Genomic DNA, 21,502 nt, shown 5'->3' with positions numbered 1-21,502 from the left:
CTTCCTGGAGGTGGTGTTGCTATAAACCTTCTAAAGTTTAACAAGAATTTGCTACAGGGACAAGGTCCTGGGAGTGGTGGAAACAGAGCAGGAATATCAAGCTGGTGTGGCCCTGGGGGACCTCGGGGCAGGGAATGTGGCCAGAGGTGTGTCTGGGGAAGTCTGCCTGGACCTTGAATCCCCGGTTCAGAAAGTCGACTTTGTCCAAAAGGCAATGGGCACTTGTGCCAGATTTTGTGCGGCAGAGGAAGCCAAGCGAACACTGGTTGGGATGCTTGCTGGCAGCAGGTGGAGGGAGGCCTGGGGGTGAGTCCAGAACAGGTGACCAGTGAGGAGGTCTGCAAGGATCTAGGGCACTGGGATGGCAGGGTCATGGGGGGCATGGGCGTGGAGGAGGGGGCAGCCAGGAAAGGTGGTTCTGGGGGACTGGAGGCCTATTGTGTGGGCAGCAAGGGCGACGTCCGTGTTCCTGGTCTGGGTGACGCGATGAATTCAGCATGGAGGCTGCAGGAACAAGTTAAAGGGACTGTCAGAAACGCTCCAGGTCCTGAAACAGACGGCCGAGACCCCTGCAGAGTTCTACAAAGATGAGAATGCACATTGCTCATGTCCTCCCTGGTGCACAAGCCATTTGGCTGCTTCTAGAAACCCTTCAGACGTTTGCAGCCAGAGCTCCTGCACCCCAGGGCCCCCAGTGTCCCCGCACCCCACCAGCACCCCTCACCAGTCTAGGGAGGGCTTTGCAGAGTGGGGGCCGGATCTGCATCACCCCCATGCCCAGCAGTGCTGCTGAAGGGAATGATTAATGAACACCTCTGTCCTCAAAGCTCTCTGGGTGAACACAGTGGCGCTCATCTCTGCAGATCAACCGGCCAGAACAAGAAAGGTGGACTCCTGATGTTTCCTTTTCATCTTGGCTTCCAAGCTCAGATATCCAAACCAGCGCCCACTGGCATTGTGCCCAGCCCAGGTGCTGGCTGGCACCCACTGTCTCCGTTCTCTCCCCACGGGCAGCCCCCAGTGTCAGGTGCCAGATGCTCAGAGTGGGCGAGCGGGAAGGAGGCAGCCCGACGCCACGCCTGCCCCCCTAGAACCTACACACGCTTTTTAGGGTTTCTATTTTTGTCTTAATTGCCCTATTTCACTCAGTGTGTAGTCTTGTTTTGTGTTCAGTCACTTCAGAAAGAGTTAGGGAATAAATCCAAAATAACCGTATCAGTAAGGTCAGTGTTCTTGTGATGAATCTTTTCTCCTTCGATTAGGACACGGACTCCCCTCCTGGGTGCTGGCTCGCTGAGCTATGGGGCAGGCAGCCTGTCCTGGGTCTATAGAGCTGGGCGTGTGCACCGCCCATCCTTCCTTTCACCTCCTCCTTCACTTCCTACCCTTCTGTCTCCATCACCTTGCTTGGAGACTGCTCCTCTCAATGCCCGTTCCCTGACTGCCAACGCTGAGCGTGGACGATGGGGGCAAAAATGATCCACCTTCTCCACCCTTCTCTGTCTCCATCTACTGCTTTGCCATGTGACTTTGCAGTTCCTGCCCTCTGCTTTCAGCCAGGGCTTGCTTAGGCCAATGGGGTAGGTCTAAGTGGTTAATATTTCCCTTTATGGTTTGCATTTTTTTGGTGCTGTATTGAAAGATTCCTTACTACTCTGGGATCATAAAGATGTCAGTTGATATTTTCTTTTAAAAGTTTTATAGTTCTCTTCACATTTGCGTCTTTAATCCATCAGAGGTCAACCTTTGTATATGGTGTGAGGTAGGGATTTGACCTTTTTTCCATGTGGAAAATCATTAGTCGCAGTCAGCAGCACCGTGGAATGACCTATTCTTACCCTGATGGTTTGTGTTCCTGCCTCTGTCAGGTTTCCATACATAGATGCATTATTTCTGAGCTTCCTGGTTTGTCCTATGTGTCTCATCTTGACCCGTTCCCACACTTTCTTATTTACTATAAATGTAAAGTAACTCATTGCAATGTTTTATTTCCTAAAACTTTTGAAGTTAGGGGTACATGAGTGGCTCATTTGGTTGAGTGTCTGCCTTCAGTTCAGGTCATGACCACAGGGTCCTGGATTGAGCCCCCCCTTTGGGCTCCCTACTCAGCAGGGAGCCTGCTTCTCCCCTTCCCTCTGCCTCTCCCTCTGGCTCATGCTCTCGCTCTCTCTCTCTGTCAAATAAATAAATAAAATCTTTAAAGAAAATAAATTAGTTATTTTGGCCCATTTCTCTTCCATTATCCTTTTATCCAAACTTTCCAAGTCTCATGGGAACACATTTGCTAGAATTTTTTATTCAAAGTTCATTGATTCTATAGGCTAATTTAGAGTTGACATCTTTATGATATGAGTCTTCATATCCATTAATATGATATATTTCATAACTTTTCTGGAAACATCTTGCATAGTTCTAAAGATTATAGTTTGGGTTGCTTAAAATTGGGATCTATTCTCAATTTTTTAAATTGATTATTAATGGCATCTAGGAATTTCATTGTTTTTGTATCCAGCAATCTTGCTGATTATTAGTTATACCTGTATAATTATTTTTACTACTTATACCAGTTTGTCCATAGGTTATCTTGGACTTCCTATGTGGACAGAGTGTTTTCCAATGTTTGCCTCTTGATTTTTTTTCTCGTCTTATTGCATTGTCTAGATCCACCAGTATAATTCTGAACATAAGTGACAATGAGGGCATCCTTGCCTTAACCCTGAATTTGATTAGGATACTTGGAAAATGTAATGACTAAGTATAATGTTTTTTCTTTTTTTTTTTTTAAGATTTTATTTATTTATTTGACAGAGAGAGACACAGCGAGAGAGGAAACACAAGCAGGGGGAGTGGGAGAGGGAGAAGCAGGCTTCCCGTGGAGCAGGGAGCCCAATGCGGGGCTCAATCCCAGGACCCTGGGATCATGACCTGAGTCGAAGGCAGATGCTTAATGACTGAGCCATCCAGGCACCCCTGTTTTCTCTATTTTTTGATAAATAGTTTTTATCAAGTATGGTAGAATCTACAAACTGCCCCTTTTTACCCACTTGCCCTTAGTTTTCCCTTCTAGTAATAGAACTTCCTTGGGTTTTAGCAGGGCACATGGCTACCCAGATGAAAACTATATTTCTCAGTCTTGGTGTGGCCACATGAGTCTCATCAGTGGATCTGGGGAGAAGTGATGTGTGCAGATTCCACACCACTTTCCCTCTTTCCCTTTCTGTGGAAGTGATGATGGTGATGGTAATCCACTTTGACCAAGTAGGTGAGGACAGCATGCTAGGGTGTGTGGACATTGAGATGGGAGGAGTCAGTGTCCCTGGGTGAGCTCAGAGAGCAGAGCCACCTGCCTGGCCAGGACCCCTGCTTTCCCTGCATTGTTATATGTCAGACAGACAAACTCCTATCTTGTCCCAATACCGTTTAGGTCTTTTGGCTCAGCAGCTTAGCCTATATCTTGTCTCAATTTTTTCAGATAAGGAAAGTTCATTCTGTTCATGGTTTGTTAAGAATTTTGAAAATGAAATAGTCAGTGGAGGTGGAGATGTACTGAGTGTTGGTTTGGCATCTGGGAAGATGCCACCCTTATCCTTCCATCTCTTATGCACCATTGTTCGTTAGCATGCTTTTGAACTGAGAATTCTCCTTGTGTTTATGGGACACACTAAAATGAGCTGTAGTCATCTGAGTACACTTCTAGATTCGATTTGCCAGTCTTTCCCTTAAGATTTTTTTTACAACTATATAGTTTTTAAAAGCTTTATTTATTTATTTGCAAGAGAGCGAGAGAGAGTGAGTGTGGGCTCATGAGTAGGGGGAGAAGCAGAGGGAGAGAATCTCAAGCAGACTCCCCCATGAATGTGGAGCCCGATGTGGGGCTCGATCCCACAACCCTGAGATCATGACCTGAGCCGAAACCAAGAGTTGGATGCTTAACCAACTGAGCCACACAGGTGCCCCACATCTATATTTTTAATTGAAATTGATGTCATATTTTCTTTTCATGAAATGTCATTTAACTTCAAGCTGTAGGTTATATCAGCCTCAGAAAACGAATGAATGTCACATTTCCCCCTATCCTATGAAGCAGAGTGCACAAAATGAGGATTGTCTGTTCCTTGAAGGTTTGGTAAGTCTTGATGTAATCCGATGTAGGCTCCGTGGCTGTTTTTGTGGTTTGGAGGTGTGAGTTTCTGCTCATCAGTTCACGTCTGCCTGGGTTATCAGTGTGCTCCTGTCTGCTCTTTCATCTTGAATTGGTTTTGGTGGTTGATTTTTCTTCAAGGCAATTGTGCATTGTGCTTGCACGGAAGAATCATCAGCACAAAGTTGATTGCATTATTCTTTCACAGTTTCTAAACCTGCCCTGCACCTGCTGTGCCCCCTGCTTCACTCCTACCGATATTGCTCGATAGGTGTTTCTCTTGTTCAGTCTTGCCAGACAGTTTTCCGATCAGATTTCCTCAGAGAACATTTTACTTTCCTTGGTTGTTTCTACATTTCTTTAATTTCTATTTAATCCATTTCTCCTCACGTCTTTACTTCTCCTCCTATAGGCTCTTTACAGCTGCTGTCATTCTAGTCTTCCTTTTAGTTAAACATGTAACTTGTTTATTTTAGGTTTTCCTGTGATAAATGCATAGCTTGCAAATATACCTCTAAAAACCAACCTAGGTGCACCCCAAAACCATACAGAATGCTTTCTTTTTCATTCACACTAAGTAATTCATAATCTCCATCGTAATCTGCTCTTTAACTCGTGAATTGTTTAGGAGAGTGTCTAAACTTTTCCAAATTTATACGTATATGCATCCAAATCACATTTTTATCGTTCATTTGTAAATTAATTGCATTGCGGTCAGAGAGCATAGTCTGTGTGACAGTTACTCTCTGAAATTTGTGGAGGCCTATTTTTGGACCTGTAGGTTGTCGAGGTCTGTAAGCGTCTTATGTGTGTTGGAAACAGCATCTGAGCTCTCCTGCAGAAGAGGGTGTCACCGTGGAGATTGTTTTTCATCATGTCCATTCCTGGGCAGCACAAGGCACTTTTGTACCCTTCTGTATGGTTCCCAATGGCCCTGGGAGGAAAGCAACGGAGGGATTACATATGGCTTATTTTACAGGAGAGGGGACTACATCTCAGAGAAGGAAAGCTGAGTGCCCGAAGTTACACAGCTCTTATGGGACAGGTACCTGTGGAGGAATGTAATTCCTTCTGCCTGTGGGTGGGGGACCACTCCTATAGTGGCTGGAAGGAACAGCGTGTCATGGTGTGGAACAGCATGGGACCCCAGGGGGCTTTGCCAGAGCTTGAGCATTGGGTTCTGGGACCTGGTGCAGGCAGGAAGTCACAGCGATTGGTCACCTGCTGCCTATCCTCATGTATGTTAACCTCCATCATGTCCAGATTATACCCACTCCAGCCCTCTCCCTTTAGGGAAGCCGAGCCCTGTCTGGATACCCTTTCCCATCGAAGGTCCCCAGGCAGGCCCCTTGGCTTGGCTTAGGTCCTCCCACATCGTTTCCTGTAATCCGGGAAATGTGCACCTGTTACCACTCCCCCCACATTCCGTGCTTTCCTGCTTCTGGGTCTCTGCTCCAGTGTCCTGCAGCGATCCGAGCACTCCTGGACCCCCTCTACGTGGACAATCACCAGCCCACGCCTTGACCTCACTCCTGGCTCCTGTGTCTGTCCCACCCTCCCCACCCTCTTCTGGACTGTCCCTTGTCCCCTCACTGGCTTCCTGGCCTCCAGCCTGGAGGACTGTTTCTAACACATCTGGCCCTCCCCTCCCTGGCTCATCCCCTTGGTGCTTCCCCACTGCCCCGCTCAGGCCGAGCCTCTCACCGCTGGGAGCCCAGCGTGCGGTCATGACAAATGATTTGTCATCTCACCAGCCCCTGTGCCTAATAATGATTGTGCTTGCTGCTTCGTGCCTGGAGTTCCCCTCCTCCTTCTGTGATGTCTGGCTAATGCTAAACATCCTTGGAGATGTGACTCCAGGTCACCTCCTCTGGGCAGCCTTCCTTGGTGTCCAGGTGGGGTGAGGGCTACTCTGCCTTCCCATAGCACCTGGGGATGCCCTCGGTCCTGGCTTTCATTGCTCGGATGGTGTGGTCACTGCTGTGTCCCTCATCTGTGGGAACAGTGCCTGCTTTAAATCTCGGACGCATCTCCCATCATGGCTCTAGCTCCCAGACCGGCTGGCCGTGACCGCTGACCCCTGGCTGTTGTCTCCCACGCGGCTGGGCAAGCACTCCAGGTGGGGCAGGAAGTGACATCACCACCTGTCTCATTCCTGGATGGAGGGCTCCTGCCTGCTGACCAAGGTCAAGGCCCTTTCCAACGGCCCTTCATTAGCGAGTGGGCATCTCGCTGAGTCAGCAGGCACCTCTTCACAGCCCCTGTTCAGGGTCACTAGGTCCCTGGAGAATGTGGCCGAGGGTGGCCAGCCAACAACAGGGGCCATTGTCCTCGTCTGCCGCGGATGGGGTGGGCCCAGGCCCATCTGGACAGGGCAGGGAGCATGACCTCAGCTGCTCCGGAGAGGTCCTGCCAAGACCCCAGGCTCAGCCAGGCCAGAGAGGGGGCGCACAGATGGTGTCCCCAGCAGCCAGGCAGCGCCCTCCAGGGAACGTTTCAGGGTGCGAGGGAGCAGCTCCCTACCGTCCAACCCTCCTTGCTGCGCCCCCGACCTCCCGAAGGGGATCTTCCGCAGAATCCCTGAGACGGGAAGGAACACATCTGTGATGGGGGCCTCGTGCCTTCCACATAGCTCTTCATCCCTGGACACTGATGTTCTCCTGGACACTGAGCTCAGCCTCCCACGATTTCTCCCTCTGGACCCCACCTCTCCGGGCTCACCTGTCTCCCCTCCATCCCACGCCCCAGCTGCTCTTCACTCCCAGTCCCAGCCCCAGCACTAGATAGGCGCTCTCCCAGTGGGGTCGGCGCAGGTCACCGTGTTACGTCGGCATGAGAACCAGCTCCACGGCTGGCTCTGTCCCCTGGAGCTGCAGGACCGGGCCCTGAAGCGACTTGCCCAAGATCACCCAGGAAATGAGTGCTGGCGCCAGCGTCAGGAGCAACCCCACTTCCTGAGCCCCTCCTCCTCCCCAAGCGACCTGCAGAACTGACGCACTTCTGAGTCCTCAGGGGGCCGGCGGCCACCGCCCTTGTCACTGACGCTCGTGATGTTGGCTTCACGCACTTTTTCTATTTCAGGAAATAAAACTTTACAGACTCCGCTGAGGCCCCCTCTCCCTCCCCATCCTCCCCTCCTCGAGGTCACCCCCACCCTACGGATGCAGGTCAAACACCTCGGCTGCGCGTGGAAGGGTGCGTGTGCTGTGGACGGTGGGTGTCCTTGGTTTGTGGGTTTAAGACGTTAGCAAACTGTTGGAGCTTTTCCATAGCTCTTTCCGCCCTGCCTGGGCCGGGAGTGAGACATATGTCCGGAGTCCAGCGCGCCGTCTCTGTTTGCCGGATGAGGGGACAGCCTCGGACAGGTGCGGGACCCCTGGGCACTCACCGGCCAGCATGTTCTGAGCTGGGCCTCAAAGCTGCGCCAGCTGCAGAGGCTGCCCTCTGCCCCCGGGGCTGCAGCAACGTCTCCGGGAAGGGAGGTGCCTTCCCCGTCATCCTTGGTCATGGCCGCACTGACCCCTGAGTGGAGTTTAGCTCCCGCCCCGGTGTTCCCAGGCCTGGACGAACTGGCCCGGGCCCATTCCTGCCAGCTCTCTTGCTCCCAGCGCCCTGCTCCCTGCTCTGCCGGGCCTGAGCTCGCCGCTCTGAGTGAGGCCCATGCGCCCCCACAGCCGTCCCGGCCCCGGCTCGCCCGTCTGGGTGCCCCCTGGTCTTTAAGGTAGCTGGAACACTGCCATCAGGCACACGGGCTCTGGGTTAAAGAGGTTGTATGGGCCACCTGCCAGGTCCATCGCCAGCAGAGGACTAGCTTCCCTCCCCGGAGATCCAGGGCTCGGCCCCCAAACCAGGCCCTGCCACAGCTCCCGGGGTTGGGAGCCACTCTCTGCTGGAACTCTGCGTGTGGTGCTCCAGGCTGCCCTTGCCGTGCCTGCCGGACACCGTCCTCCTCGTGTGACCTCCTGTGGGGATGGAGGCTCACTTCCGCACCCCGGGAAGGGGAACCAGGCCCAGGTGCACAGGGCGAGCCCTCAGTTCCCACAGCGTCGCAGGCCACGCCCACGGCCCGCAGGTCAGTGCAGAGCCACCCAGCCCAGCCACCCACCTCTAGCAACCCACACGGGAAGCCCGGATTTCCGGCTCAGACAAGTTAAGAGATGTCTGGGGCTCTGGCTGCTCCGGAAAAGCCACTAATTAAGATGTCTCTTGTCTTGGTGCCCCAGACCCCTGTCCTGTCACTGATCAGGTTACAGCGAGTGACAGCTCGAAGATGCTGCCTCTGGGGGGGTGGGGGTGAGTAGAGAGGACAGATTGCTTTGTGACCTGGGGCTGCCTTGCTGTGCCTCTGGGGACAGGCCCGGGGCAGGCATGGTAACCGGAGGCCCCCGCAGCAATGACATCTGCCCGAAGGGAGCTCTCACGTGGCTCGGCCAGGCCCCCCGTGCGCTCGGTAGGTCTGCCTTACACACCCGCTAGGTGACTGCTCCCACGGTGGTGACTCCCACCACCGTGCACAGTGATAACCCCAAAGGGCACAATCAGGCTCCCAGGAAAGACCCCAACCCCTGCCCAGGCCAACCAATGCAGCCAGACAGACTGGGTTCAAATCCATACTCCTCTGCCTGCCATGTAGACGGCCACTTCACCTTTCTGAGCCGTGGTTCCTGGTTTATGAGGTGAGGGGTGGTCACACTGATGTGAAGGGCTGCCATGAGGATGAGCTGGGGAGAGCATGGGAGGGAAGGTACAAAGGCGCCCGGTGTTAGTCTCCAGCCCCCCTCCCACAGAACCCTTCCCCCACCGCCCATGCAGAGGCTGGTCTCCACATAGAAGGGAAACTGAGCCTCAGAGACCTGGAGTCGGGAGGCTAAGGTCACAGCTGAGGGGCAGGAGGGAGATGGGGGTGGGGCCTCTGGGAGCAGCTGGGTCTGTAGGCTCAGCAAACCCTTGCTGGACCCCAGGAAATCAGGCCAAGTCACCCCATTGTGCATGTAGGGTCAGTTGTCATGAAGAAGACACCTTGCCTATGCAGGGTTCATGGCCAGGGCAGGACAGAGCAGGGGTGGAGGCCTGGCTGACCCCAAAGCTCCCCATTCACCCATTCGACCCAAATCCCAGGAGTACCAGTCCTGAGCCAGATGCTGGCGTGACCTGATATTCCAACAAGGTGAGCGGGAAAGGCGACACTGCAGACTCCAATAACAGAGATGAAGTGGGCGAAGGGTCTAGAGCACCAGGTAAGAGCAGGTGGGCTTTGATGATGGGGGAGGGGAGGAGATGGGGGAGGGGGTCGACCCGAGACTAGCTTCCCAGCCTAGGCAGTGCCCTGGAGCCTCAGATGCTGAGTGTGTGGCCAAGAGGCTGGCAGGTGAGCAGGATGGGGCCAGGGCCAGGACTTTGGATGTCACCTCGGAAGAGGAGGTGAGTGGGAAATGGAGATCTGGAGCAGCAGGAAGATGGTAGGGCTGGACGGGAGGTGTGCATGGGGAGTGAGGGGTGAAGAGTGGGTGGTGAGTGTGGTGACACTCCCATCAAGGGTGAGGACAGAAGGGAGGAAGTGCCAGTGACAGGTGTGCCTGTCAAGGAGGAGGGCTGCTAACTGGGACCAGGGGCCCTTCATGTGGCCCAGCCTCCTCTCAGCCTGGCGGCTGCAGGGTCACCCCATCTCATGTATAACAGAGGCTCGGGGTCCAGACATGAGTATCAGTGAGTGAGGGGGAGGTGAGTCACCTCTCTGAGTGAGGTGTCCCTTCTACCACTTTCTGTTGGATTCAAACAAGCCCCAAGCCCATCCAGATTTAAGGAGAGACCTAGGCCTCCACTTCTCCACCTGAAAGGCCTCAAAGAATTTGTGAACATGTTTCAAAGCCCCTGTCTGCCCTCTGACCATGAATTATTATGTTCCTCCCATGTGCAAATCACACTCATCTCCTTCCACAATCCCCTGTCTCATCTGTCATGGGTTCAGGGCCAGGGTCTCATGTTGTCCATCAGCCCCAGGTGTGGGAAAGGCCTCACCTTGTGGTTCTGGCTCCCTTTCTGTCTGAAGATAACTAAAGAGACAGTCACCTGCAGCCCCCAACAGGAGGCATTCAAACAGCGGGGTACCAGGAGCCCAGGGAGACCACTGCTCAGGGCACTTCCAAAGACCAGCCCCATTTATCCTCCCTGGGGGTTGCTCTCCATGGCTGTTGGCTCCCCTCTTGGTGGTCCCCTGTCACCAGAAGAAGTGGCTTGTGTTTGCAAATAAGTGACCTTCCCAGCTTGCTTCTTGCCTGTGAGACATTAGGGTGCAAGGGCTTCTTGGGGTTTTCTTGCCAGCTCCATCCCTCGTCATCCAGACTACTGTGTTTCAACAGTGAAATCCTCTTTCAGACCTTGTGGGTTTCCTATGGTGGTTACTGACATTCAGTCTGTTGGACCAGAGACACAGCCACCACATACTCCTGTAAGAGCAGCTCTTGTCTATCCTGAGATTCTTGAAGAGAGTTTAAGCGAGAGGGTCAAGGGGACACCTGTTAAGTTCTGGAAAGGGTCTTTATCTGTGAGCTTCTCCTTTAGGTCTTTCTGAGCACTTAACAAAGAATCTTGCAGCCCCATTCTGGGTTTGATCTTCTCTCTAAAGCCATTTTAAAACTTGATGCATTTTAAAATTTGAAGACATTTTCAAATGTGGACAGGCTGAGAATGAGAAACACTTCTATTTTCAAACCCAGTGAGTCCTGGCTCCTTTACGTTTTCTCTAAATTTTTCTTGAAAATTGAACTGCTGGCTAGTCACCTCTCATCCCTCTCCACTTGTATTTTATCATAGGCAGCCGGGGAAGAGAGGCGGCACTTTCGTGTTTTTCCTGGAAATCTTCGTTAGACCAAGGGTCAGCAAATTATAGCCCCGGAGCCAAATCCAGCCCGCTGCCTGTTTTGTAAACAGAGAATTATCGGAATGCAGCCATGCCCGTCTTTTCATGCCTTGTTGGTGGTTGCTTTCGAGCCACAGCTACAGACCCGAGGAATGACAGCAGACCCTGTCTGGTCCTCAGCACCTCACATCTTTACTACATGGCCCATACAGAAACCAGCTGCTGGATCACTGAGTTACTGGGTGCATTTCCTATTCTTCTTCTTGTCACTGGTGGTGGCTGCTCTCCTTGGGCCAGCACAGAGCACGGCTCCTTCTTCTCCCCTAGAGCATTTTCTCACTCTTTCATGGGCCTCATGGGCAGTCTCTGCAAGGCCTCTTTACTTTCTTCTCCAGCCCAGGATTTGTTAGGGCAGCCAATCTCTGTCCCGTTGCCACAAACGGACCAGCCCAAAAGCAGGGGCACGAAATAGTCTTTTTGGAAAGAGCCAGTGCAGGTGGCTTGTCTCTGCTCCACCAAGTTGGGGGCCCCTGCCTTGAGGCTCTGAATGACTCAGTGGCTGGGGGCTGGGATGATCTGAAGCCTTGTTGCCCCTGTGGTTGGTGCCTAGGCTGCAAAGACCAGGGCTGTTGACCCGAGTGTTCAGACCTGGCCTCTCCACGTGGCTGTGCTTTCTCCCAGCATGGCTGCTACAGGGACTGGAACTTCCCTCATGCAGGTCAGGGCTCTTGGAATGTGTGTTCTGGTGAGCAAGGTGGTGACCTTGATGCGAGGAGGTCCAAGAATTCGCAGACAAATTTAAAGCTGTCACACCTTGATTCCCTTGTCTGTAAAATGGGGATGATAATTCCTACCTTGCGGGGACAGGGCCTGGGGCTCAGTAAATGCTCTGTGACTATTGGCTGTTATCCTTGTCATCATCTCAACTTATGATGGCAACATGCACACGTATTTGGTGTCTGTCGCCTGGTCTGTCCAGCTTACATGGGACCACACGCTCAAAGGGGTTGAAGGCCCAGGAAACCACTTTCCCGTGTCCTTTCACACACCTGGTGCCTGCCAGGGGCTGATGTGCACTGTCCCGGGGGGTTGTTGCTCTTGTCTCCGCATCTTATTATGGGAGAGGTGCTGGTAGGTCCGCAGACAGGAGGGAACCCTGAGCAGTGGAGCCAAGCACACGTGCCCCATCCTGGGCCTGCTGGTGACTCATTCAGCTGGTCTGCTGTCCATTCCTCACCTGTGCATTCCAGTCTCTTCTGTGGAGTCCTACAGTGTGCTGGGTCTTTCTCTTGTGCTGGGCAAGCAGACCAGCCCGAGCCTTGCCCACACGGGGCTTCCCTTCTGGGGTTTTCACGGCAGAGCATATCATTGCTTTAGGCTCTCCGTCCACCTTCCCGGAAGCCAGCCAGCCAAGCCTCTGTTGTGCGGACGTGTGGCCGTAGCCCTCCGGGGGACTGCATCATCTCCCTACCCACTGACTGTGTGGCTCAGGGGCAGATATGCTTAAGCAGCAGCTTTAGGAGCCATTCCAGGCTTTTCTCCAGCCCTCTGGCCCTTTTTACCCACCGCCAGAAAAGCATGGCCCAAACTGGGCCTGTTGGTTTGCCTAGGTCCCCGGAAAGGTCCTCACAGCTGAGCCACAGAGAATGAGAAATCAATGTTTATTGCTGTGAACTGTGAAATCCGGGAGGTGGTTGTTACCAGGCAAAGATGACTGATACAGTCCTGGTTGAGGATCCTGAGCACCCATTGGCAGGTGCATGGTTAATGGTGAGTCAACACCATTACCAGAACCAGAGTCATACACGGGCAGGAAACCGATAGTTCATACCATCAAAGAGTCCGATCAGATGTCACAACCCGAAGCAGGTGAGCAGACCTCAGTCTGTGTTCTCCTCACTTCTCCACTCTGCTTTGTTATTTTATTTTACTCATCCCCCCACTTTTCCAACAGAGGAATTGAAGGGCTTACAGCATGAGGCACATTAAACAAACATAATAAAATCCAAGTAGAAGCCACAATACTAGCATAAAAGAGAATGCACTTATTATATTATAAAGGACCAACATTGCTGATATACTTAAGCTTTTCTGGACTTCTGAGCTTCCTGGCAGCCAAGGAGAAAATAAATCGTGATCAAGTTTACAATCTTCACTATGGGAATGGAGCAAGTATATGACTTCCTCCAAAAGCTCTGTCAAGCACCCAATTGTAAAATAGAATTCTCCCTGCGGGTTGCTGTCTGACAGGGGTGGAGTGGCGGAATGAGGTGACAAACCATGGTCTTCAGCAGTGTGGTTGCTTTGTTTTCCACCCGAGGCCAATGTGAGGTTCTGCTTCAAAGCCAGCTATTTACATCTCCAAGCTCAAGTGGAAACAAGCCCTGGGATTATCTCTCCATTTGGGGTCAAAAGGCATGAATTTCAGCGGCAAAATGGTCCACGCTGCAATCTTTGTTTTCTGCATGAGCTGGTAAACTCTGAGGCCAGGCCCACGGGGCCTCCCGCCGCATTGCCCATGAGCTTCGGTAAATCTTTTGACAGGAGTCATTGTCTAGGGCAGTGCCCCAAACGACTTCTCTAAACGGAGTTATTCATTTGGCTATAATGGGAGGCCGGGATGCCAGGCCCTGCTGATGGAGGCGATTTCACATTGAAGACCCGTCTTGTCAGGGTATTTGTAGCCTGAACGCCGGCCCCCGGCACTGCCAGTGGTTGGGGTGGGGGCGGGGAGGGGGCCGGGTCTTCTTAGGTCTGGGGTCTGCGTGGAGGGCCTGGGCTTCCTGAAGGGGAAGGAGGACAGCAGAACCCCTTTGGCACCCCCCACCCCTGCAAGGAAAAGCTCAGCCAGGGAAGACCAGAGCTGCTGCTTCTGAGTCAGGAAGATGGGGCGGGGGGCAGGGGGTCCATCTTCTGCTGAGTGTGACTTGAGGAGACTGACTTCACCTCGTTGGTCTTAGTGTTTTCGTCTGTAACATGTGATTGAGATCACCTACCCCTTGGGGGGCTCTGGGAGGGGTGAGGGGCACGACACAGTAGGGTTCTGTCCGGCACCGGGCATGCAGCCAGGCCCACGGAGGCACCCGATAAAGGCCTGTCACATGGATAACTATGGTGAGTGCACAGCCGCGAAGAACTCGGCACGGTTCCAGATGCTGCACACCGACCCCGCTCGCAGGGCGGGCGTGTCACACAGACCAACACTGGTTCAGGACCGGAGGGAGCAACGGCCATAGCTCCCCCCATCTTCTGCCCCTGGAGCCCCCCACCCCTCCCAGGCACGCCCCCATAGGTCACCCCTGGATGGGTTTCACCTGTTCTATGCTTCGGAAACATGAGATTGCCCTCGAGCTCTTTGCTGGGCACTGCTGGGGGGGGTGGCCCGCCTTGTTGCCATGCGTGGTGCAGTTTTCTTGTGCTCGCTGCCATTCGTATTCCCTTGGGTGTGGAAACCATACTCAGGCTTTTGCACCTACCTGTGCCAGGCTTGATGCCGGCCCTCCCGGCCTGCCCCCTCCCTCTGCTGACTGACAGGTGGGTTCCCGAGGGGAGGCTGTGGGCGGCCAACACCCTCCACCCTGGTTTCCCTGGGACTGCTCACGTTTTAGCCACAAAAGTCCTGCATCCTGGTAAACCCCTTAGTCCCAAGCCAACCTGGATGGGCAGCCCCTCTAGAACAGTGGACATCGTCTCCCTAGCTGCTAAAGTGGGCAGTCGGAGTGGGAGTGACACTGGGAGGACATGGGCGGAGGGCTGCCTGTTGGGGAGGATGCGGTCCGGGGTGAGACTGCTGCATGGACGCATGGTCCTTCCAGCCTCCAGGCACAGGTCTGTTGTCCCCGCAGAGCCCGGCTGCTCGCCCATGGTGGGTGCCCTGCCCTGCCCCACACAGGTGATGAGAGCAGGCCCCTGACCCCCCAAGTGCCCCAGGCGTGGCTGAGCCCCCTCAGCTGGGCTTGCAGTTGGCGCCCGCATGGGGGCCTGGCCTCAGCTCCCATTTATTTGGGTCAGGGGCCAGTGAACTATAGCTCACGGGCCAAATCCAACCTGCTGTCTATTCTTGCACACCTGGACACTTGAGAATGGTTTTCCTGTTTTCAAAGGTTGAAAAAAAAAAGCAAAAAGAAGAATGTTTGGGGGCTTGAAAATTTTAGATGAAATTTCATTTTCTGTGTCTACGAATAAAGTTTTATTGGAACACACACGTGCCCATTCACTCAGGCATTGTCTCTGGCAGCTTCCCTGACACAAGTGTGGAGGGAGGCTGTGCAGCCCGAGAGTGGAGAACGCCAGCTCTCGGGCCCTTTGCCCACGGTTTGCCGACTCTGGTTTGGTGCGTCATGGAAATAGTTTTGCTAATTATAGCTTTAAAAAAAAATGGAATGCTTCATAGATTTGCGTGCACAGGGGCCGTGCTAATCTTTTCTGTATGGTTCCAATTTTAGTATGTGTGCTGCCAAAGTGAGTGCTAGAGCTTCTTTTTTTTAAACCTATAAAATTGGGCAACTGTAAAACCCTGTTTTGTGTGTTTTTGAAAATTGTGATAAAATACATTTAACACAATCTTTATTGTTGAGTCGTCTGTGTGGGTATCATTCAGTGGCATTAGATACATTCCTGGTGTGCATCCGTCACTGCTGTTTTTAGCCAAAACTTTCTCATTAGCCCTGTGATGATGAATTTTATGTGTCAACATGACTGGGCCGGGGCTGCCCAGATATTTGACCTAACATGATTCTGGGAGCTTCTTGGGGGGGGAGCTCATTTTGGGATGAATCAACATTTGAGTTAGTAGACTGAGTAAAACAGATTGCTCTCTCCACCTGGGTGGGCCTCATCTCATCAGTTGAAGACCCGAATACAACAAAAGACTAACCTTTCCCCAAGGGGAGGGAATTCTCCTGCCTGATGGCCTTTAAACTGGGACATTGGGTCTGTCTGGTTCTACCATGCTCCTGGCCTTCAGGTTCCAACTGGGACATCAGTTCTGTGACTACATTTGCCAGCTTCCATAATCATGTTAACAATTTCTTATAACAAATATCTATAGCTGCATCTCTCCATAGCTTATATATCTATCTTTATTCTCGATATCTCCTATTGGTTCTGTTTCCCTGGAGAACCCTGCCTAACCCAGCCCTCCACATAAACTCTGCCCCACTGACCATACCTCCCCCAGCTCCCTGGTGAGCTCCGTTCTTTGGCTGATTTTCTCTTGGTTCGTTCAGGGAGAGAAACAATCTGGCATTCATTTGGTTGATTCCTGAAGCCCCAGCTTTTAACTCTAAAGGATATAGTTTTATAAGGTTTGTTCATTTCAAACCTTCTGTGCATGTTCTTGGAAGCCACAGGGTGTGTGAGTCTGCAGGGCCCAGCTCCAGAGAATGAGTTTCAAGTTGGCGCTGACCTTGTCTGGACTCACTCATGCATCGCGACTTCCCGGGAGCAACGGCTTAGCTGTGTGGCAGAGAGGGACTCGCGGGTCCTCTTGTCCCAGGGTGGGCAGGATCCAGGATTCGGACTGAGGGGTTTGCCAAGATGCAGGACTTTCAAAGCTAAAACATGGGCAGTCCCAGAGAAACCCAGGGTGGCGTGGTGTTGGCTGCCCTACACGCCACCCACAGGTTCCCCTGTGCACCCTGACTGATGCAGACAGCAGAGGAAGGGGTGGGCCCAAAGGGCAGGCATCAAGCCTGGCACAGCTAGGTACCCAAGCCTCTCTCATGCTCCAGGGCATGGCACAGAGGGACCCAAGCCTGCCCTGGCTTGTGGCCCAGCACCTTACCACTACATGCCTCCCCCCAAATTCCAAACATCGCCCCTGCTCACACCCTGGCTGTACCTTACTGCAGGGGAGGTTGGACGGCAAGTAGCCTCTGCCCAGCACCGAGGGCGCATCTGGGCCGTGGGGCCTGTCAGGGAGTCTCGGTGGAAGGAGATGGGGCTGGGGTGCGGGGAATCTGCAAACCAGGGTTTAACTCTGAGGCCGAGCTGGTTGGGGGCCCCGTGGCACTCCCACAGACCCCACCCACCCACTTCGGACCACTCATGGCACACTGCTGGGGCTCCTTGTTCTGTCCTTTGTGGGACTGTGAGCCACTCGAGGGCATGCCAGGGTTAGTCCCCAAGGTGTCCTGGGTCCCACACAGGGGGTGCGCATGGGTGGGGAAGGCGTAAGGAAACCAGAGCAGAGGTCAGTACTCCAGGAACCCAAGAGAACAAAGTCCACGAACAGAACAGGGGCCCATTGTGGGGCTTGGCCTGCCTGTGGCAAGAATATCTCCAATTATTCTGAGGAACTGGGAAGGCTTCCTGGAGGAAGTGGGAGCAGGGTAGGGGACTGTTCTCCACTGGGAAGTGCCCCGGCTCCCATGACTCTATCCATCGCTGTATCTATTGGGAGGCCCTGCTTGGGGGAAACTCTGCAGGCCTGGGGCCTGGGGTCTGATCCGGTCAGGAGAGCCGGACCTCCTGTCAGCCGCCGGAGGAACTTGGTGGAGACATGGCTGCTTCACCGACTTGGGGAAGGCAAGAAGGTATGAGCAGGCGGCTAAGAATGTGCCTCCCTGCTCCCAACACCATCCTGTGGGTTTATGGCTGGGGCTGTTGGCCCAAACCAGCTGAGGAGGGAAGCCTAACGAGTTTGCAAAGCTGCTGCTGGCCCAGCCCTGGGGGACGACTAAGGGGGGTTTTGGGGGAGGTTCCTGCAGGAAGATCGCAGGGTCTTAGCCAGCCCGGCTCTGTCTGCTGGGACCCCCCTGCCAGGCGGCAGGCACTCTCATGTACATCACACGTATGTGCAGATTCAGCTGCTGCTACGTGGCCCATTTCATGATTTCTGTTCTACAGGCAATGAAACTGAGGCCAGAAGAAGTGAGGTGTTTAAGCCTGCGGAAGGCATGGCAGGCTGGGTCTGGGGCCGGGTGCTCTGCATCTACAACCGTAGGCCCGACCCTGGCATCCTCGCTGGCATTCGGAGTGTCAGCTTGGAACGTCGCCAGTCTGCAAGCACGAGATGTCATTTCATTGTCATCTATTTGAACGTCCCTCGTTGTTGACGTGGATCATTTTTCTGTAGGCTTATGGGCCATTCCTTTTGCCCCTCTTGTGAAACAGCTGTTTGTATCTTTCACCTATGTTTTTTCTTATTGATTTATAGGGACTCTTTATATATTTGCTGCACAAGTTTGTCATCCATCATGAGTGCTGCAAATACTTTCTCCCAGATTGTGGATTGACATCCCGTGTTCCTTATGCTGTCTTTGGTGATGGCTTATGTTTTACAAACTCCTCTGGCTGCTCTTTGGAGGTGCCCCCAGGGTTGGCCAGGTCTTTCTCCTTCCATGTGCTGGCTTTGGACAATCTTAGGGAGTCCCTGGCTTCAGTTACTGTTGTGGGTGAAATTGTGTCCCTCACAGAGACGTGTTCACATTCCAGCGCTGGTATCTGTGGATGGGGCCTGATTTGGAAATAGGGTTTTGCAGATGTCACTGCGTATTAGTGTAGATGAGGTCACACTGGAGGACGTGAGTCCTAAATCTGGTGTCTGGTGTCCTTGCAAGAGGAGGAGAGACAGACACACACCAGAAGAACGCTGCGTGAGGGCGCGGGGAGGGCGCTCTGTACTGACGCAGGCAGAGACGGGGTGACGTGTCTACAAGCCAGGGATAGACAAGGGTGCCAAGAGCCACCCCTGAGGGTGCAAACGGCCCCAGCCTCCCCTCGGGACCTCGAGGGCTCCTCAGACGCGGCACGCAAGGAGGAACTGGGAAGGCTTCCTGGAGGAAGGGCCTCCTGGCCCTTTCCTGGAGCACGGGATCCTTCACGCAAGACACGCGGCCCTGCACATCTTGAGAAGCGAGGCCACCGGGGAGGGTGGCTCCGCTGGGGCTGAACGGCATCCCTGGTGGAAGAGACGAGGCCGGCCTCCTTCTGCTCCTCGGAGGAGCCGGGCCCAGGCTGCAGGGGGACACCAGCGTTGGTGCTGGCCTGGCAGGAGGTGCTGATCCCACGTGGGTCTCTTCACGTGTGTGCGTAGGTGTGTGCATGTAGTCAGGGACTCCGGATGCTTTTGGGGAGCAGGGTTCTCTCATGAGGGACCTTATGTGTTAAGCTTAGGAATTTTAAGAATTCTGAAAAAAATTGACAAAATTGTAACAGTTCAGTTACCTGCTCTGTGGTTCAGGGCAAACCTTCGCCCTTTTCCTGGGCCACGGGTTTCCCCTCTGTGCCTGGAACCAAGCCTGGGCCCCTGCAGCTACAAGACCCTGCATTTCCAGACCCCAGCCTTCAGGAGAAGGTAGTGGACCCTGGCGGCAGCTGCTGCCCAGAAGCTTCTGAGGCCCAGCCCCGCGAAGAAGCGGCTGTCTGTCCTCCAGCACGCTGACGGTCAGCTCCGTGTAACCAGAGCCGGGCAACATGGCCTGTTACAACACCACCAACAGCCTCGACTTTTAATTCTGCAACTGGAGAGGGCAGCGGGGACTGGGGCCTCCCCGGGGGCCTCGGGGGACATTGATCCACCGGTGACAAATGTCAGAGATCCAGGATGAGGGGACTCAGCTGCCAGGCGGTCCGCCGGAAGAAGACCCAAAGGCTGTGCTTTGGAAAGGGTGGGAATAACCTGCCCGAGTGTAGAAGCCAGAAATACCAACGTTTTCACATTCCATCCCATCCCTGTTTACCAGAGAGTTTGACGTCGAACCATGTGGGTGCAAACAGGAACTGCTGCGAAACCCCATCTCCATGCTTTGTAATGCACGGGCGCAGCCGAGATTACCTGTGCTCCCAGTAAGGAGCATGCGGCTCCAGTGCCTGGTGCGGTGTAGGAGGTTGGCCCAGGGCAGCAGGTGGGGCAGGGAGCTGGCCGCCCCCTGCGCTCCTTCTTTCTCCTTGCAGCCCCGGCCCCGGGCTCCCCTGAGTGCCAGAAAAGCAGCCCTCTCCAGCTCTCCCAGATCTCTCTTCATCAATGAACAAGGTATAGTCCTGATAGTGTGTGAGAGTAGAGTTCGAATAGTGGGAATCCTGAACCCAAACCACCACTGTCATTTACCACCTGTATTCGGGGATTCCAAGTTTCCGGAGGAAGCCACCCCATCTTCGGGCACTTCTCTCTCTCCCCCAGCTCAGCCCACAGCTTTGACCCTGTGGAGCCCCAGCTCCTCTGGCCCCACACTTTCACCGGGAGACGGGGTTTGGAGGGAGGTCCTCAGGTCTGCTAGAATTCCCAGGCTTAGCACCCAGAGGGACCCAGGAAGAGAGGCGAGGGCCCCTCCGTGGGGCCGACAGACCCGCGAGTCTCACTGCGGATGACCCCGGGTCCCCATCCGCGAGAAGGGGGTGCAGTGCCAGTCCCGAGGGAGGCGTGTGCGGGGCTGGAGGAATCCCCCCAGGGTCCGGCATAGCTGAGCCTCCCTCCCCTTGTCCCCGGCTTCCTGCCCTGCACCCGCTCCACCTCCCTGGCCTCGGTTTACCTCCTTCCAGCAATTCCAGCCCCTGGCACCCAGAAGCCCGCAGGCCCTCTCCTGGGGTGCCGGGTGCCTTCCCCTCACCAAGCGGCCCGGTGTTTCTCTTTTGTGTGTGTGGTTAAATACACTTAACAGAAAATTTGCCTTGTTAGCTCTGTCTTCGTGTACAATTCAGTGGCATTACCTAACTCACAGTGTCGGGCAACCGTCTGTTTCCAAAATGCTCGCGCCACTGAGGTCCTCGAACTTGACCTCGTGAGCGAGGATGACGCTTGTGTCTCACTGGCTCAGACCCCGGGTGGGAGGAGGCGACGGTGCCTCGACCCGCCCTGTCCTGGTGGGTCCCTGGCTGGGCAGGCGGCATGGTGGCACGCAGACCCTGATGCCCCCTGGACCCCTGGGCAGGCGCTGGTTGCAGAGCATGAGCTGGGCCGGTCTGGTTCTGCCCCAGGACCTGCAGAACAGCAGCGGCAGCCACTCCTGGTGGCCCCAGCCTTATTCTTCCCTTCCCAGAGGCAGAGCTCCCGACCGGTAGCTGGTCACCCCCGCCGGGACTGCCCAGCCGCCCTGCAGCTGGGCGCTGTGTGGGACCTGGCTCCCGGGCTGGGATGGCAGTGGCGGGGCGGGGGCCCCCTCAGACCCAGTGGAGGAGAGGCAGGCCATCCCAGAGACCATGCAGGGGAGGCAGTCCCCAGGACTGGTGACGTGCAGACGGTGGGCCGCCCCGGGGACGGAGTCAGGAGCCACACACACGCTTCTGCGATCACTGAAAGCCTCTGAAACTGGTCTCTCCAACAGCAGCCCCATCTGTGCCCTGCCGGTCCCCCATCGTCAGGTTCTATTTCCTAAGCCGGGACCTCCTCCAGGGGGATGTTCCCGATTTTCCTCTGCTCCTGCCACCCCAGCCTGGGCCCCGGCACAGACACTGGTGGACACATATTTGGTGGGTGATGAATGCGCTGGATGATAAGGAATGGCTGATGAACGTGTTGAACTCTGCTGCCGCTCCGAGGGGCTCCCGCTCAGAGATGCTCC

General features: G+C 54.3%; 1 pseudogene; it reads right to left on the bottom strand.

Moving 5' to 3' along the window:
• Positions 1–15,371: 15,371 nt before the first annotated feature.
• Positions 15,372–15,469, bottom strand: LOC123324193 (annotated as a pseudogene).
• Between the last annotated feature and the right edge of the window lie 6,033 nt (positions 15,470–21,502).

The sequence above is a fragment of the Neomonachus schauinslandi genome, chromosome 2, assembly GCF_002201575.2.
Source record: "Neomonachus schauinslandi chromosome 2, ASM220157v2, whole genome shotgun sequence".
NCBI classification, from domain to species: Eukaryota; Metazoa; Chordata; class Mammalia; order Carnivora; family Phocidae; genus Neomonachus; species Neomonachus schauinslandi.
Note: the sequence above shows the minus strand (reverse complement) of the source record. Positions and strands in the feature narration are given on the sequence as shown.